The sequence below is a fragment of the Leptonychotes weddellii genome, chromosome 15 (assembly GCF_054177405.1).
Source record: "Leptonychotes weddellii isolate Sample4059 chromosome 15, ASM5417740v2, whole genome shotgun sequence".
NCBI lineage: Eukaryota > Metazoa > Chordata > Mammalia > Carnivora > Phocidae > Leptonychotes > Leptonychotes weddellii.
Window position 1 is genome coordinate 41,302,686 of NC_138383.1, and position 17,920 is coordinate 41,320,605.

Consider the following 17,920-nt stretch of genomic DNA (forward strand, 5'->3'; position numbering starts at 1 on the left):
CATTTTAAATTTCATCCAATATTTATTGAGCATTAGTAACGTGCTGTGTTAGGCGCTAGGGATACACTGGTGAGTAAAAACAGTCATGATCCTTTTTCCCTGAAGATAACATATAAAGACCCTGAAAAAAGGGGTAGTGCTCTGAAGGAATGGAACAAAGTTCTGTACGATCATGCAACAGAAGAAACCGACCTAGCCTGAGAACAACAGGAAAGACTTTCTTGAAGAAATGATACAAGCTGAGTTCTGAAGAAAGAGTAGGAGTTAGTAAGGTAAGGGAGATGGAATTTTCCTGAGAGAACCGCATGTGGTCAGACCTTGTGGTGGGAGGGAGTTTGCTATCTGACATTGAGGAACAGAAAAGAGCTGATGATGGTTGAGGGGGAGTGGTATGAGATGAGGCTACAAGGTAGACAGTAACCACATCAAGTCAGCTGTCTTAAAGATAGTGGACTTTTCCTTGAGAAGATTGGGAAACTAGCGAGAGTTTTCTATAAGCAAGTAGCATCATTGGATTTGTATTTAGAAAAGCTTGTCTGGCTCCACATGGATGACTTTAGAGAGCCACTTAGGAGGATAATCATCGTAGTTGACATGAAATATAATACTAATATTAATACTACTAATAATAACAATAGTATCTTGGAAGTATGGATCGAAATAAATTGGTGAATTTGGGACATATTTAGATGAATGACTTTAACACTTGTACTCTAAGATGGAAATGCCCCTGAATGTTCTATGACAGCATTTGGTCCTGAATCTTTGATCTTTTGCAACACACAAGACAGATATTTTGACTTATAGGAAACACTTCTATGGATGTACATGGATTTTAGTGAAAGCCAAAAAATGTTGCGGAGGAGTAAAGCACTACAGTAATTCAAAATAGCCACAGCCAGTAATCCTACTTTAGAATGTGTTGTCTATTTAGATTGTGGCAGCTGTTCCCCCAAGTAGTTCTCCAAACAGTAGCATCAGCACTATCTGGGAACTTCTTAGAAATGCAAAATCTTGAACCCCCACTCTAGATTTACTGCATCAGGAACTCTGAGGTGGTGCCCTGTAATCTGAGGTAAATAAGCAGATAATTCTGATGCATGCTAAATTGGCACAGAGGAGCCATGAGACAAATTACACTCATTTCAAAATAGCTAAGACTCATTCTACCCTTTTCCCCTCCATCTCCAGAATGAAGTGACTGGAAGAGAGGTGCTTACAAGGATAACCTTGAGTATATTCTTTTTTTTTTTATCTTTTTTTTTTTTTATTCTTATGTTAATCCCCAACCTTGAGTATATTCTAATTTGTGTCTTTTTTTTTTAGCTAGTCATTTGTAAAATCTGGCAATTACTTGAGACACACCTTACAACAAACAGAGGCCCAGCAGTTGGTGGAGAAGCTACATTTAATCATTTGTTCCTACTTTCTTTGAACACACATCTACTTTGTGGCTAGTATGTGTCAAGTCCTGTGCTAGATGCGGGGGATGTGTCTGTGAACAAGACAGAAAGTCCTTGCCTACCGAAAGTTCTGGTTTCAGGAGTGAGACGATAAGCAAGAAAATGAACAAAATAATTTCAGATAGTTAATACATGCTATGAAGAAAGTCACATGGTGATTGGGTACAGGAAGGTCAGGAAATATTTCTGAAGTCAGAAGGATGAGAGGAGCCAGTTAAAAGAGATCCAGGGGAATAGAATTTCAAGAGAAAGAGAAGCCAACATGGTATACAAAAATCTTAAGACCCAAACAAGCTTGGTGTGTTTCTGGAAAAGAAAAAAAAAATGCCACTGTGGCTAAAATATGGTGAAGGAGGATGATCCTGGTTTGTCTCAGTTGAGTACTGCTTGTCTATAAAAATAGTAATAATCTCTTAGATTTGTCTAGCTTTTTCAATTCACAAAGCATCTTCAGATCCAGTAGATATTTGCAAATTAATCACTGAAATACCTTTTTTAAATAAAGATTTTATTTTTTAAAGTAATCTCTACACCCAGCGTGGGGCTTGAACCCACAACCCGAAGATCAAGAGTCACATGCTCCACCAACTGAGCCAGCCATATGCCCCTCACTGAAATGGCTTTACCAAGTGAAGTGACTTAAAAGAAGGGAATAGAAATAAATAAATAAATAAATAAATAAATAAATAAAAGGAAAAGAATAGTAGATAATGCTGAGAAAAAACAGTGTCAGGCACTTGTGTAAGCACTATCCATACCCTCCACTTCTATGTGGAGATCCATGTGGTTCTGGGGAAACTGACTTGGAGATCTGAGCAAGTGACCCAGGGAAACCATCCTCACATGCCATCACCATTCCCTTCAAGGCACCTTGGACATATGACTTAGGCTGATGCAATCAGCGGAAAGCTCAAGACTCCTGTGACCACGCTTCCCTGCTGGATTGAGCAGGGAAGCTTATAACTTCTGGCAACCACTATGGAGCACTGAGGGGAGCAAGGTTTAGGATGAAGCTAATATCTCAAGATATGGAGAAGAGAGGCAAAGAAATCAGTTGTCTGCATCTTTGAGTAACTGGATCCAGTCTTACCTGCAGTAATCCTGCCTCTAGACATTTTGCCAAAAAGTATGAGCCAAAAAATTCCCTTGATTGCTTAAACTTTTGTTTAGATTCACATGGGGTTTTCTCTTATGTGTAGCTGTAAGCATCCTGATACAGCACTTTAATGGTCCCCACAAAAATCCTTCAAGGCAGATTTTATTGTGGGAGGCATAGGGGCTATTCACAAATATTGTGTTGATTTTCCTTCCACCCTCCTTTGAAGTTAGATGTGACTGTGTGACTTCACTGGCCAATGAAACACAAGTAGAAGTGGCATGTGTCGCTCTTGGGGTGGGAGTTTTAAGAGTCAGTGTGCAATTCCTCCTCTGTCAGGGTGATCATGGAAGATGGAGCCTCCATCAGCATGGGTCCCTGACTAGAGTAGGTCAAGCACCCCTTCTCAGACCACTTTGATCATGTAGCTATGTAACAAGTGACCTCAAAACTTAGAGGATTGACATGTAGTGTTTCGGAAACATTTATTATCTCACAATTTCTGTGGATCAGGAATTCTGTCACAGCTTAGCTGGGTACCTCTACCTCAGGTCTCTCACAAGACTGCAATCAAGGTGTTGTCCAGGGCTGTGGTCTCATCTGAAGGCTTGGCGGGGAGACAGTTGGCTTCCAACTCATTCATGTGGTTATTGGAAGGATTCGACTACTCACAGGCTTCAGGACCTCAGCTGCTTGCTGATTGTTGGCTGGAGATCTCCCTTAGTTCCTTGCCATTTGGGTCTCTCCATAAGGCCACTCATACCATGGCAAGTGGGTGAGGGAGAGAGAGAGGAAGAAGAAGGAGGAGGAGAAGGAGGGGGAGGAGGAGGAGGAGAAGCCGAAGAAGCAGCAGCAATACTGAAGTCCTAGTTTTTTTTGTAACCTAGGTCCAGCCCATTACCCATGAGCAGGAATTTTTCAAAAGTATGACTCCCAGAAGGCAGGGCTTGCTGGGAGCCATTTTAGATGCTGCCTACCACAATGAATGAGAAATAAACTTTCATTAGGCCACTGAAATTTTGGGGTTGATTATTGCTGCAGCTTAACCTAGCCTACCGTCATTTGATACAACTTTTATTCTTCATTGTTCAGAAGAGGAAACTGATGCTCAGAGAGATGTAGGGGCTTGGCCAAAGATACATAGCTAGTTACTGGCAGAACTAGGATTTAAATCTATATCCATCTGACTCCAGAGCTTGAACTTCCATTCACTGTGTACATTGGGCAAGTGGAAAACGTGGGGATGGAAAAGGCCTTCAGTTTCCATCAGTGGGACAGTAGGAACCCTCCATAATAGCTGGAGTATATTGAGCATGTGGGGTAGGAGGGTGAAAAGAAAGAACCCAGACAAAAACATGCCCTACTACCTTGTAATCTGCTTTCCAATAGTTCTTCATTTCCTATGATATAGTGATCTAAGTTACTGGTTCCAACACACCTTATATTCCCAGATTCACCATCCTTCTTCCATCACTTTAGCAGGCCCAAGTTTCTACTCACCACCACATGAAGAATGGATTTGTTTGGTTATTTGTTTGGAAGATGGACAGAATCAAAGATGATTTGTCTGAGACCAATTTCGTCAACCCCTGCCTATTACTGATGAGTCAATGAAGGTCAGAGAGGAGCTGAACTTGCCCAGGTCACACAGCACACTAGTGGCAGAGGAGACCTCTCTTGCCAGAATCCCAGTCCAGGCTCCTTTTCACGATGGTACATGCCATCATCATAGTGATCCTACAAAGCAGGATGGCCTTTATATGTTAACAATACAAGCACATCTAAACAAGCTGTGCATTGTATAGAGTTAGGTCAGTCAAGAGCTTTCCTAGCTATCTTCTGGAGGATCTACTCTCCTTTCCTTCCACTTCTACTTTTAAAGTTCCAAAAGGTAATTGATACCTCTAATTCCTTGCACCCATATTCTGTTTCCATTCTAGGCTGCGTCCCAGTCTTTTTTTTTTTTTTAATTTCAGTTAATTAACATACAATGTTATATTAGTTTCAGGTGTACAATATAGTAATTCAACAGTTCCATACATCACGCTATGCTCATCATGACAAGTGAACTCCTTAATCCCCATCATCTATTTAACCTATCCCACCTCTCCCCTCTGGTAACCATTAGATTGTTCTCTATTATTAAGTCTGTTTCTTGCTTTGCCTCTCTCTCTCTCTTTCTCTCTCTCTCACTCACTCCTCCCCCACTTTGCTTGTCTGTTTTGTTTCTTAAATTCCACATATGAGTGAAATCATACGGTATTTGTCTTTCTCTGCTGACTTATTTCGCTTAACATTATACTCTAGCTCCACCCAGGTCGTTGCAAATGGCAAGATTTCATTCTTTTTTACGACTAAATAGTATTCATCGTTTATCTTCTTTATCCATTCATCAATCGATGGACACTTGGGCTGCTTCCATGTCTTGGCTATTGTAAATAATGCTGCTATAAACATCACGGTGCCTGTATCTCTTTGAATTAGTGTTCCTGTATTCTTTGGGTAAATATCCAGTAGTGTGATTGCTGGATTGTAAGGTAGTTCTATTTTGAATTTTTCAGGAACCTGCATACTGTTTTCCACAGTGGCTGCACCAGTTTGCATTCCCTCCAACAGTGCAAGAGGGTTCCTTTTTCTCCACATCCTCCCCGACACCTGTTGTTTCTTGTGTTGTTGATTTTAGCCATTCTGACAGGTGGGATGATATCTCATTGGAGTTTTGATTTGCATTTCCCTGATGATAAGTGATGATGAACATCTTTTCATGCGTATGTTGGCTTCCTGGATGTCTTCTTGGGAGAAATGTCTGTTCATGTCCTCTACACATTTTTTAATTAGATTACTTGTGTAAGTGTTGAGTTGTATCAGTTTTTTTTTTAAGATTTATTTATTTATTTGAGAGAGAGAGAGAGGAAGGGCAGAGGGAGAGGGAGAGAAATACCAGCAGACTCCTCGCTGAGCTCAGAGCCCATCTCCGGGCTGAATCCCATGATCTGAAATCACGACCTGAGCAGAAACCAAGAGCCAGACACCCAAACAACTGAGCCACCCAGGGGCCCCAAGTTGTATCTTTTTTTTTTTTTACATATTTTGGATACTAGCTCTTTATTGGTATGTCCTTCGCAAATATCTTCTCCCATTCAGTAGGTTGTCTTTTAGTTTTGTTGATTGTTTCCTTGCTGTGCAGAGCTTTTTATTTTGATATAGTACCAATGGTGTATTTTTGCTTTTATTTCCCTTGCCTCGGGAGACATATCTTGAAAGAAGTTGCTACAGCTCATGTCAAAGAAGTTACTTCCTTCTGGAATTTTTATGGTTTCAGGTCTCCCATTTAGGTCTTTAATTGATTTGAATTTATTTTTTGTGTATGGTGTAAGAAAGTGGTCCAGTTTCATTCTTTTGCATGTTGCTGTCCAGTTTTCCCAACATCATTTGTAGAAGAATCTGTGTTTTTCCCATTGGATATTCATTCCTCCTTTGTTGAAGATTAATTGACCATATAATTGTGGGTTTATTTCTGGTTTTTCTATTCTGTTCTATTGATTTTTGTGTCTATTTTTGGACCAGTACCATGCTTTTTGATTGCTACAGCTTTGAAATATAACTTGAAGTCTAGAATTGTGGTGCCTCCAGCTTTGCTTTCCTTTTTTTTTTTTTAAGATTATTTATTTATTTGACACTTGAAGTCTGGAATTGCTTTACTTTTTGTTGTTGTTGTTATTTATTTATTTATTTATTTATTTGACACAGGGAGAGGGAACACAAGCAGGCGGAGTAGCAGGCAGAGGGAGAGGGAGAAGCAGGCTCCCCGCCGAGCAAGGAGCCCGATGCGGGGCTTGATTCCGGGACCCCGGGATCATGACCCAAGCCAAAGGCAGTTGCTTAACCGACTGAGTCACCCAGGTGCCCCTGCTTTACTTTTTCAAGATTGCTTTGACTAGGGGCACCTGGGTGGCTCAGTCGGTTAAGCGGCTGCCTTTGGCTTGGGTCATGATCCTGGGGTCCTGGGATCGAGCCCCTTGTTGAGCTCCCTGCTCAGTGAGGAGCCTGCTTCTCTCTCTCCCTCTACTGCTCCCCCTGCTTGTGCTTGTTCTCTCTCTGTCAAATAAATAAATAAAATCTTTTAAAAAAAGATTGCTTTGAATATTTGGGGTCTTTTGTGGTTCCACACAAACTTTAGGATTGTTTGTTCTAGTTCTGTGAAAAATTCTGTTGGTATTTTGATAGAGATTGTATTAAATGTGTAGATTACATAAATGTGTAAATTTGGGTAGTATAGACATTTTAATAATATGTGTTCTTCCAATCCATGAGCATGGAATGTCTTTCCATTTCTTTGTGTTGTCTTGAATTTCTTTCATCAATGTGTTACAGTTTTCAGAGTACAGGTCTTTCACCTCTTTAGTTAGGTTTATTCCTAGGCATCTTATTATTTTGGGTGCAATTTTAAATGGGATTGTTTTCTTATTTTCTCTAGGCTGCATCCTTTTCTATCAGAGGTCAGGATTGTACTACTCAGCACTCTGAGTTGCAAGTGACAGAAAGCAGACTTTAAGCTGTTTTAATTTTAGAAGGGAATTTATCAAACCATGTCACTGGAAACTTCAAGGGATGAACTAATTGCAGATTAAAAAAAAAAAAACACCTAGATTTGGCATTGTTGAATAGCAATCTGAATATTGTCTCCATTTCACGTATGTTTTCTTTCTTTTTTTCCATTTCTCGGATAAAACTTTTGTTTTTAAATTGGGGTATAATCTACAAAAAATTCCACATGTTTAAAGTTTGATAAAAATTTGATAAAACATTTTGACTTATGCACCCACCTATGAAACCATCTCCTCAATGAAGAGAGTGAATATTTCCATCACCCCCAAAAGTGTCCTTTTGTAATCTCTCCTCCCCACATGCCCCAATTCCCTGGCAACCACTGATTAACTTCAATCACTATAGATTAGTTTGCATTTCCTAGAATTTTATATGAATGGAATCATGCTGTATATATTCTTTTTTGTCAGGTTTATTTTATTGACCATAATTACTTTAAGACTTATCCATGTTTTGCATTTGTCATTAATTTGCTCCTTTTTAATTGCTAAATAATATTCTATTATATCGATGTACCACAATTTATGTAGTACACAATGTAGTCACATGTTGATGGATACATTTAGGTTATTTCCACTTTTGGGCTATTACAAATAAAGCTTTTATGAATATCCATGTGCAAATTTTCATATGAACATATTTATCTCCTCTTGGATACAAAGCCAGGAGTGGAGTAGATGGAGAGCATGGTAGTTGTATGTTTAACTTTTTAAGAAACTGCCAAAATGTTTTCTGAAGTGTTCGTACAATTTTTCATCTCTACCAGCAGTGTATGAGAGTTCCAGTTCCTCCACATCTCTGTCAGCATTTGCTATGGCCAGTCTTTTTTAATTTTAGCCATTTTAGTGGATATGAAGTGATATCTAATTGTAGATTTATTTTCCATTTCCCTGATGACTAATGATGTTGAGCATCTTTTTATGTACTTATTGCCATCTATATATCTTTTTTTTTTAAGATTTTATTTATTTATTTGACAGAGAGAGACACAGCGAGAGAGGAAACACAAGCAGAGGGAGTGGGAGAGGGAGAAACAGGCTTCCCGCCGAACAGAGAGCCCGATGTGGGACTCGATACCAGGACTCTGGGACTATGACCTGAGCTGAAGGCAGACACTTAACGACTGAGCCACCCAGGCACCCTGCCATCTATATATCTTCTTGAGTGAAATATCTGTTTCAATAATTACCACTGTTTTAATGACACCCTGCAAATTTTGATATGTTGTATTTCAATTTTCATTACTTTCTTATTTTTCTTTTGATTTATTCTTTGCTCCATGAAATATTTAGAAGTGTGTTCTTAGTTTACAAAAACCTGGAGATTTTTCAGAGCTCTAATTTAATTCCAGTGTGGTCAGAAAACACACTTTGTATGACTTGGATCCTTTCAAATGTGTTGAGGTTTCTTTCATGGCCCAGAATATGGCCTACCTTGATAAATGTTCCATGTGCATACATCACTGTTGTTTATGTAGAGTGTTATAAAAATGTTAATTAGGCCAAATTGGTTGACAGCATTGTTCAAGTCTTTCATATCCTTAGTGGTTTTCTGTCTACTTGTTCTATCAGTTTTCGATAGATATTTAAAAATCTCTGATAATAATTGTGAATTTCTCCTTGAAGCTTTATATATTATAAAAGGCTGTTTTCTTTTGTCCTATTTTTACAGTCACTTAAACAAATATATAATTCATTTAATGAAATTCACCATTTTAGTGTATTTAGTGTATTCAGTGGGTTTTAATATATTCACTGTGTGTGCAACCATCACCACTATTTAATTCCAGAGTGTTTCTATCACCCCCAAAAGAAACCCCATATGTATTAGCAATTAGTCCTAATTCTATCCTCCCTACAACCCCTGACAACCAGTAACCCACATTCTGTCTCTATAGGTTTGCCCATTTTCTGGACATTTCATGTAAATGGAATCCTATACTGAGTGACCTTTTGTGCTTGGCTTATTTCACTCAGCATAGTGTCTTCAAGGTTCATCCATGTTGTAGCAGGTGTCAGAATTTCCTCCTTTGAAAGTCTGAATAATACTCCATTGTAGGGATATACCACCTCTTGTTTATTCATTCTTTTGTTAATGGACACTTGGATTGCTTCCACCTTTGGGCTATTATTAGCAATGCTGTTATAAACAAGGGTGTACCAATATTTGTTCAAGTCTTTGCTTTCAGTTCTTTTGGATATATGCCCAGAAGTGGAATTGCTGGATTATGTAGTAATTCTATTTTTAATTTTTTGAGGTACTGCCATACCATTTCCCACTAACGGTGAACAGAATTTTGATTTCTTCATATCATCACCAACATTTGTTATTTTCTATTTAAAAAAAATAAATTTTTATGATAGCCATCCTAATGGGTGTCACATGGTATCTCATTGTGGTTTTGATTTGCATTATCTATCAGTAATATTGAGTATCTTTTCATATTCTTATTGGCTATCAATATATTTTCTTTGGAGAAATGTCTATTCAAGTCATTTTCCCATTTTTAAATGTCACTTGCATTGTTTCTGATACAAAGTCTGCTGTCATCCTTATCTTTGTTCCACATTATCTGTAGATAATGTGTCTTTATTTTTCTGGAGGCTTTTAATATTTTCTCTTTATTGGGGCACCTGGCTGGCTTAGTCGTTAAGCATCTGTGTTTGGCTCAGGTCATGATCCCAGGGTCCTGGGATCGAGCCCTGCATCAGGCTCTCTGCTCAGCAGGAAGCCTGCTTCTCCCTCTCCCACTCCTCCTGCTTGTGTTTCATCTCTGGCTGTGTCTCTCTCTGTCAAATAAATAAATAAAATCTTAAAAAATATATTTTCTCTTCATTACTGGTTTTGAGCAATTTGGTTATGATATGTCTTTGTTTCCACAACCATAGGAACTCCAATTATGCATAACATAGAGGCAATAATAGAATTTACAGCATAGGGTTGGGGTCCTTGTGGTCAGGAAACAGAAAAATATTTGAAGAAATAATGGCTGAAAACCTTCTAAATTTGATGAAAACTATAATCCTACAGATTCAAGAAGCTCAACAAACCCCAAACTCAAAAAAGATGAAGCAAACTATGGCAAGGCATATCACCCTGAGATTGGAAGGTATTAAGGAAATCATACACACCAAAAAAGTGATCCCTAAAGCTGTGTATGAATTCATGATCTCACCTCCAAGTAACGCATGTATGAATGGGACCCTAAACTGTACAACAAAGTCTTTGGAAACTGAACTGTGGGGTAGACCACTTCCCAGATCTGAGACTGACAAGTAGGTGGTGCACACAGGACAGATCTGAGTAGCACTGCAACAGCTTTGAAAACTGAACTAATGAAGTTGTAGTGCACAGAAGGTTGGTAGAAAATGGTGAATTGGAGCTAACATGGTTAATGGCGTGCTAAAACAAAACAAAACAAAAATCAACATTTTCCACAGGACTTAAATAAGACCAGGGGCTCATAACACAATATTCAAAATGTTCAGGATAAATTCTGAAATTGCTTGACATAATAAGAACCATGAAAATGTAAAATTCTTTTCTTGAAGAGATTTTATTTACTTATTTGAAAGAGAGAGATCATGAGTGGGAGGGAGGGGTAGAGCAAGAGGGAGAAGCAGGCTCCCCGTTGAGCAGGGAGCCTGATGCAGGACTTGATCCCAGGACCTAGAGATTATGACCTGAGCTGAAGGCAGACGCTTAACTGACTGAGACACCCAGGCACCCTGAAAATGTCAAATTCTAACAAGAGAAGAGACAGTCATCATGTCAACTCAGAGATGACACAGACGTTGGGATTATCAGACAGACTTTAAGTTCATTATAACCATGTTCCAAAAGAAAGGATGAGCAGACTTGAAACAAATGGAAAGACAGTTTTGTCAGAGAAATAGAAGATTTGAAAAAGAACCAAAAAGAAACTGTAGAGCTGAGGAACACAATAACTGAAAGAAAAAAATGCTGGATGGGATGAATAATAGAATGGAGATGAGAGGGGAAAGAGTTGGTGAACATGAAGATAGTTTAAGCTGAACAACAGAGAGAAAACAAAACAAAACAAAAACATAAACAGAGCCACAAGGACCTGTACAATACCCAGAAGGTCTAACGTTTATATCATTAGAATTCCAGAAAGAGAGTAGGAAGAGTACAATGTGGAAAAAAATATTTGAAGAAATAATGGTCTAAAACTTTCCAAATTTGGCAACATATTTAAATTTACAATTTGAAGAAACTCATCAAAATCCAAACAGGATGAACTCAAACAGATCCATCCCCAGACACATCACAATTAAACAACTGAAAATAAAAGGCAAAAATAAATATTCTAAGCAGCCAAAGAGTAATAAAGCACTACATATAGGGAAAGAATGATTAGAATGATTTCAAATTTCTCATCAGAAAACATGGAGGTTGGAAGATGGTGGGACATTTTTCAAGTGCTGAAAGAAAAGAACTGCCAACACCTAATTCTACATCCCACAAAAATACCCTTCAAGAATGAAGACAGAATAAAGACATTCTCAGAAGAAAGAAAACTAAGAATTTATCACATGTAGACCTGATCTAAAAGAAATCCAAAGAGAGTTCTTTAGATGGAAGGGCAGGGATACCAGAGGGAAACCTGGAACTTTAGGAATGAAGGAAGAGTAACAGAAATGGTGACTATCTATGTAAAGCCAATTTTTAGGCTTTTTTTCTTCTCAAATTCTTTAAAATATATATAATGCTTGAAAGCCAAATTTATAATATGGTCTGTGAATAGCCAAAGCAAATTTGAAAAAGAAAAACACTGGAAGTATCACAATTCCAGAGTTCAAGTTACAAAGCAGTAGTAATTAAAACAGAATGGTATTGGCATAAAAATAGACACATATATAAATGGAATAGAATGGAAAACCCAGAAATAAATGCACAACTATGTGGTCAGTTAATCTTCGACAAAGGGGGGATGAATATACAATGGGAAAAAGACAATCTCTTCAATCAACCAACTAGGGGCACCTGGGTGGCTCAGTTGTTGGGCGTCTACCTTTGGCTCGGGTCGTGATCCTGGGGTCCCGGGATCGAGCCACACATCAGGCTCCCTGCTTGCCAGGAAGCCTGCTTCTCCCTCTCCCACTCTCCCTGCTTGTGTTTCCTCTCTTGCTGTGTCTCTCTCTGTCAAATAAATAAATAAAATCTTTAAAAAAAATCAACCAACTAAAAGACAATTTACTGAATGGGAGAAGACATTTACAAATGACGTATCTGATAAGGAACTAGTATCCAAAATATATAAAGAACTGATACAACTCAACACCCCAAAACCAAATACTCCAATTAAAAAATGGGCAGAAGACATGAACAGGCTAACACATCCCCCCACCCCCCTCCCCTCTAACATCCTCAGTTTGTTTCTCAGAGTCCATAGTCTCTCATGGTTCATCTCTCCCTCCGATTCTCCCCCCCCTTCATTTTTCCCTTCCTTCTCCTAATGTCCTCTGTGCTATTCCTTATGTTCCACAAATAAGTGAAACCATATGATAATTGACTTTCTCTGCTTGACTTATTTCACTTAGCATAATCTCCTCCAGTCTGGGTATTAAGGAGGGCACGTGTTGCATGGAGCACTGGATGTTATATGAAAACAATGAAGCATGGATTGCTACATCAAAAACTAATGAGGGGGGTGCCTGGGTGGCTCAGTCGTTAAGCGTCTGCCTTCAGCTCAGGTCATGATCCCAGGGTCCTGGGATCAAGCCCCACATTGGGCTCTCTGCTCGGCCGGAAGCCTGCTTCTCCCTCTCCCACTCCCCTGCTTGTGTTCCCTCTCTCACTATGTCTCTGTCAAATAAATAAAATCTTAAAAAAAAAAAAATTAATGATGTATTCTATGGTGACTAACATAACATAATAAAATAAAATTAAAAAAAGAAAAAAGAAACATGTAAAAAAAATAAAACAACAACAACAACAAACGAAGACACGAACAGACATTTCTCCAAAGACATCTAAATGGCCAACAGACACATGAAAAGATGCCCAACATCACTCATCATCAGGGAAATGCAAATCAAAACTCCAATGAGATATCATTGCACACCTGTCAGAATGGCTAAAATCAACAACACAAGGAACAACAAGTGTTGGCAAGGATGTGGAGGAAAAGAAACCCTCTTGCGCAGTTGGTTGGAATGCAAACTGGTGCAGCCACTGTGGAAAACAGTATGGATGCTCCTCAAAAAAAATAAAAATAAAACTAACCTACGATCAAGTAATCTCACAGTATTTACCCCCAAAATGCAGAAACACTAATTCAAAGGGTTACATGCACCCCTATGCTTATTGAAGCATTATTTACAATAGCCAAACAATGGAAGCAGCCCAGGTATCCACTGATAGATGACTGGATAAAGAAGTTGTGGTATATTTATACAATGGAATATTACTTGGCTTAAAAAAGAATGAAATCTTGCCATTTTCAACAACATGGATATAGCTAGACAGTATAATGCTAAGTTACATAAGTCAATCAGAGAAAGACAAATGCCATATCATCTCATTCATATGTGGAATTTAAGAAACAAATGAGCAGAGGAAAAAGAGAGAGAAAAAAAACCCAAGAAATAGACTCTTAACTGAGGGGAGGTAGGTGAGGGATAGGGGAAATAGGTGATGGGGACTAAATAGTGTACTTATCATGATGAAAAAAATGTATAATAAGGTCTGATGGGGTTTCCAGTGTTTGTAGATGTAAAATATGACAACTACAACAGAAAAGGGGAGGGTAAATGGACCTAATAGTGGTAAGGTTTGTATATTCTACTTGAAGTGGTAAAATATTTATTCCTAGTTGTATATGAAAAGTTAAATATGTATTGTAATCCTTAAGTATATATTGTAACCACTAAAAAGTTAGAAAAAAAACTCAATAGAAACATGAAAAATACTAAAAAAAATGTCAAATAATCAAAAGAAGGCAGGAAATAAAAAAAAAACAGAATTGAAAAACAGAGGAAACAAACAGAAAACAAATAATGAAATGGTAGGCTTAAATCCAATCACATGCACAATTACATTAAATATAAATGGTTTAAATGCACCAATTACAGAATTGAGATTGTCAGAATGGATCAAAAAGTTGATCCAAGTATATTTTATCTATAAGAAACTCACCTAAGGGCGCCTGGGTGGCTCAGTTGGTTAAGCGACTGCCTTCGGCTCAGGTCATGATCCTGGAGTCCCGGGATTGAGTCCCGCATCGGGCTCCCTGCTCGGCAGGGAGTCTGCTTCTCCCTCTGACCCTCCCCCTTCTCATGTGCTCTCTCTCATTCTCTCTCTCTCAAATAAATAAATAAAAATCTTTAAAAAAAAAAAAAAAAAAGAAACTCACCTAAAAGTTAATGCAAAGATAAAAAGTAAAAGGATGGGAAAAGATATGCCTTGAAACACTAGTCAAAAGAAAGTTGGAGGTGGCTATATTAATATCAAACATAGTAAAATTATGTACAGAGAGTTGTTCATAGTATTCTCTTATTATCTTTACAATATTTGTAGATTCTGTAGTGATATATCCTACAAGGAAAATTAACAGAGATAAAGATAATGCTGAAAGAGTCAATTCATCAAAAGGATATAACAATCTTAAATGTGTATAAATTTAACCTCAAAATATATGAACCAAAATTGATGAGAAAAAACTGAAATGGACAAATCCATAATTATAGTTGGAGATTTTGACATTGCTCTGTAAGTAATTGATAGAACAAGTAGACAGAAAATCAGCAAGGAACTAGAAAAACTGAACAACACCATCAAACAACTGTATCTAACTGATACTTACTACAACACTTCATCCGATAACAACACAATACACATTCTTTTCAAATGCACATGGAACATTCCCCAAGACATACCATATAGTGGGTCATAATACAGGCCTTAACAAATTTAAAAGAATTGGAATCATACAAAGCATGTTCTCTAAATAATGGAATTAAAGAAGAAATCAAGAACAAAAAGATAACTGGAAACTTTCTAAATACCTGGACATGGAAGAACACACTTCTAAACAGTTTATTGGTTGAAGAAGAAGTCTCAAGGGAAACTAGAAAATATTTTGAACTGGATGAAAATTAAAATATAATAAATCAAAATTTGTGAGATGCAGCTAAAGCAGTGCTTAGAGAAAATAGTATAACATTTCACATCATATTATAAAAGAAGTTCTTAAATCAACAATCTAAACTTCCACGAAAACTACAGACTAATATCCTTCATAGGCACATAAAAACTCAACAGAATATTAGCAAATTGAATTCAGCAATAGAAAAAAAGTCATACCATGACTAAGCTGGGTTTATCTCAGGAATGCATGAGTTGTTCATTGTTTGAAAATCAATGTAATCCATCATATTAACAGCCTGAAGAAGAGAAACTATATGATCATATAAACTGATGCATGCAGAGAAGACATTTGTCAATATTCAACATGCATTTGTGATTTAAAAAAACTCTCAGAAAACTAGGCGTAGAAAGGAACTGCTTAATTGAATTAAAAAAAAAAGTGTCTGCAAAAAGCTCACAGCTAACATGATTCTTAATGGTGAAAAAAATGAATTCTTTCCCCCAAGATGAGGAAAAAGGCAAAGATAATTTTTAAAATCCTAAAACAAAAACTAAAAACAGCTAATCAACACTCAAAGATCTTAGTATTTAAAATCTTTGAGCCTTTAATTTTTACATAAGAACCAACTGGACTATAAATGTCATGGTATCTTCTATCTATTTCATATCTAAGGAACTATGAAACATATATACTCAGGGCATAGTATATCTTTTCTTCTCAGTTGTTGACATGTAACTCACATGCCATAATCTTTCACCCTTTTACAATTTAGTTGTATAATTCAGCTGGGTTTTTTTGTATATTACAAGGTTGTGCAACCATCACCACTACTTAATTCTGGAATATTTTCTTCACACTAAAAGACATTGCATTCCCATTAGCACTCACTCCCCATTCCCTCCTACCTCTTCCAACCCCCTGGCAACCAACAATTTATTTTCTATCTCTATAGATTTGCCTAATCTGGACATTGCATATAAATGAAATTATGCAATATGTGACATTTTATGTCTGGCTTCTTTTACTTAGCATGTCTTCATGGTTCACCCATGTTGTAGCATGCGTCACAATTTCCTTCCTTTTCAAGGCTGAATACTATTCCATTGCATGGATATGCCACATTTTGTTTATCTGTTCATCAGTTGATAGGCATTTGGGTTGTTACCACCTTTTGGTTATTGTGAATAATGCTCTTATGGATATTCGTGTGTAAGTTTTGGTGTTGATATAGTTTTTCAATGTTCTTGGGTTTATACCAAGGAGTGGAAGTTCTGGGTCATATGGTCACTAAGTTTAACTTTTCCAGGAAATGCCAAACTATTTTTCAAAGCTGTTGCACATTTTATAAGCCTACGAGTAATGTGTGAGATTTCTTGTTGCTCTACCTTCTTGCTGCATTCAGAATTTCCAGTCTTTTCAATTTTAGCTGCTCTAGTAGGTGTGTAGTGGTATCTAACTGTGGTTTGGACTGGCATTTCCTTAATGAGCAATGATGTGAAGTGTCTTTTCTGTGATTCTTGGCCATTTGTGCTTCTTGGCCATATCTTCTTTGGAGAAATGTCTATTCATGCATGTTGCTCATTTTATGATTATTTGTCTTTTTACTGTGAAGTTGTAAGAGCTCGTCATGTATTCTGAGTAAAAGTCCTATTCCAGATATATGATTTGCAAATATTTTCTCTCATTCTGTGCGTTATCTTTTTACTTTCTTGGCTTCTTCCTCTTTATCCCTTGGTTAAGGTTTTTAAATTCTAAAGATTCTCTCTATATATCAAATGAAAAGCATGGTGTTCTATGCTTTGGAGAGAACTCTATATAAAGGGAGTTTCTAGATACCTAGGAAGAAGCCAGCTGACTGATAAGGGAAGGTCTGTCACAGTGTATTTCAAATATGCTCCGCCCAAGAAAAAATAAAGGACTTCATCAAATTTTATAATTTTTGTGCTTCAAAGGATTCTACCAAGAAAGTAAAAAGATAACCCACAGAATGATATGGGAAAAGCTTCTGGAACTGGGAGCTTAAGAGGAAAATTAAATACGGAAGGAGTCAGATGCTGGCCCTGGCTTCTTCTCACCCTGAGTTGGAAGTCTCAAGGGGTAGGTCAGTTAGAAACCACAGTGTTCCCAGAGCTCCCCTGGCATCAACAGGGAAGAGATTAAGCCCTCTCTGAGACGGGTCATGTTAACTCAGTGCTGGGTCAATGCAGCCCCTCACTGGCAGGTCTGCAATATCTGAGGGAGGTGTCTAGCATTAAGTGGACCTGAGGTAGTGTCTTGCACAGGCTATGCTGTGACTCACGCATACCCAGTGCTGCAAGCAGAGTGGTCAGAACATGGAGACTGCAGTGTGGGGACTTTGTGAAGAGGCAAAAGGCCAGGACCACAGTCTTCAACAGCTGGGGCAAGCAGGCCACCACAAAAGGCTCAGGGGGTCACAAGCACCTCAGTGTGGACCAGCATAGGGGTCGGGACAAGTACAAGCAGCTATACCCTGTAGAGAAAGCAAGAACGGTGAGCGGATCCAAGCTTCTATCCCCTACCACCATGGAGATGTTAAGCTTTCTTCTTGCAGGCACCATGTTGGCAGGGAGGGATCCCCAGGAAACATTAACCTGGACAGTGGAAGAAGATACAGGCTCA

The 17,920-nt window shown here is 38.0% G+C and overlaps 1 protein-coding gene across 1 annotated transcript in view; it reads left to right on the forward strand.

The window, feature by feature from the left end:
• MPRIP (myosin phosphatase Rho interacting protein) overlaps positions 1-17,920 on the forward strand; it is a 574,668-nt gene that overhangs the window by 233,871 nt on the left and 322,877 nt on the right. The window lies entirely within an intron of this gene.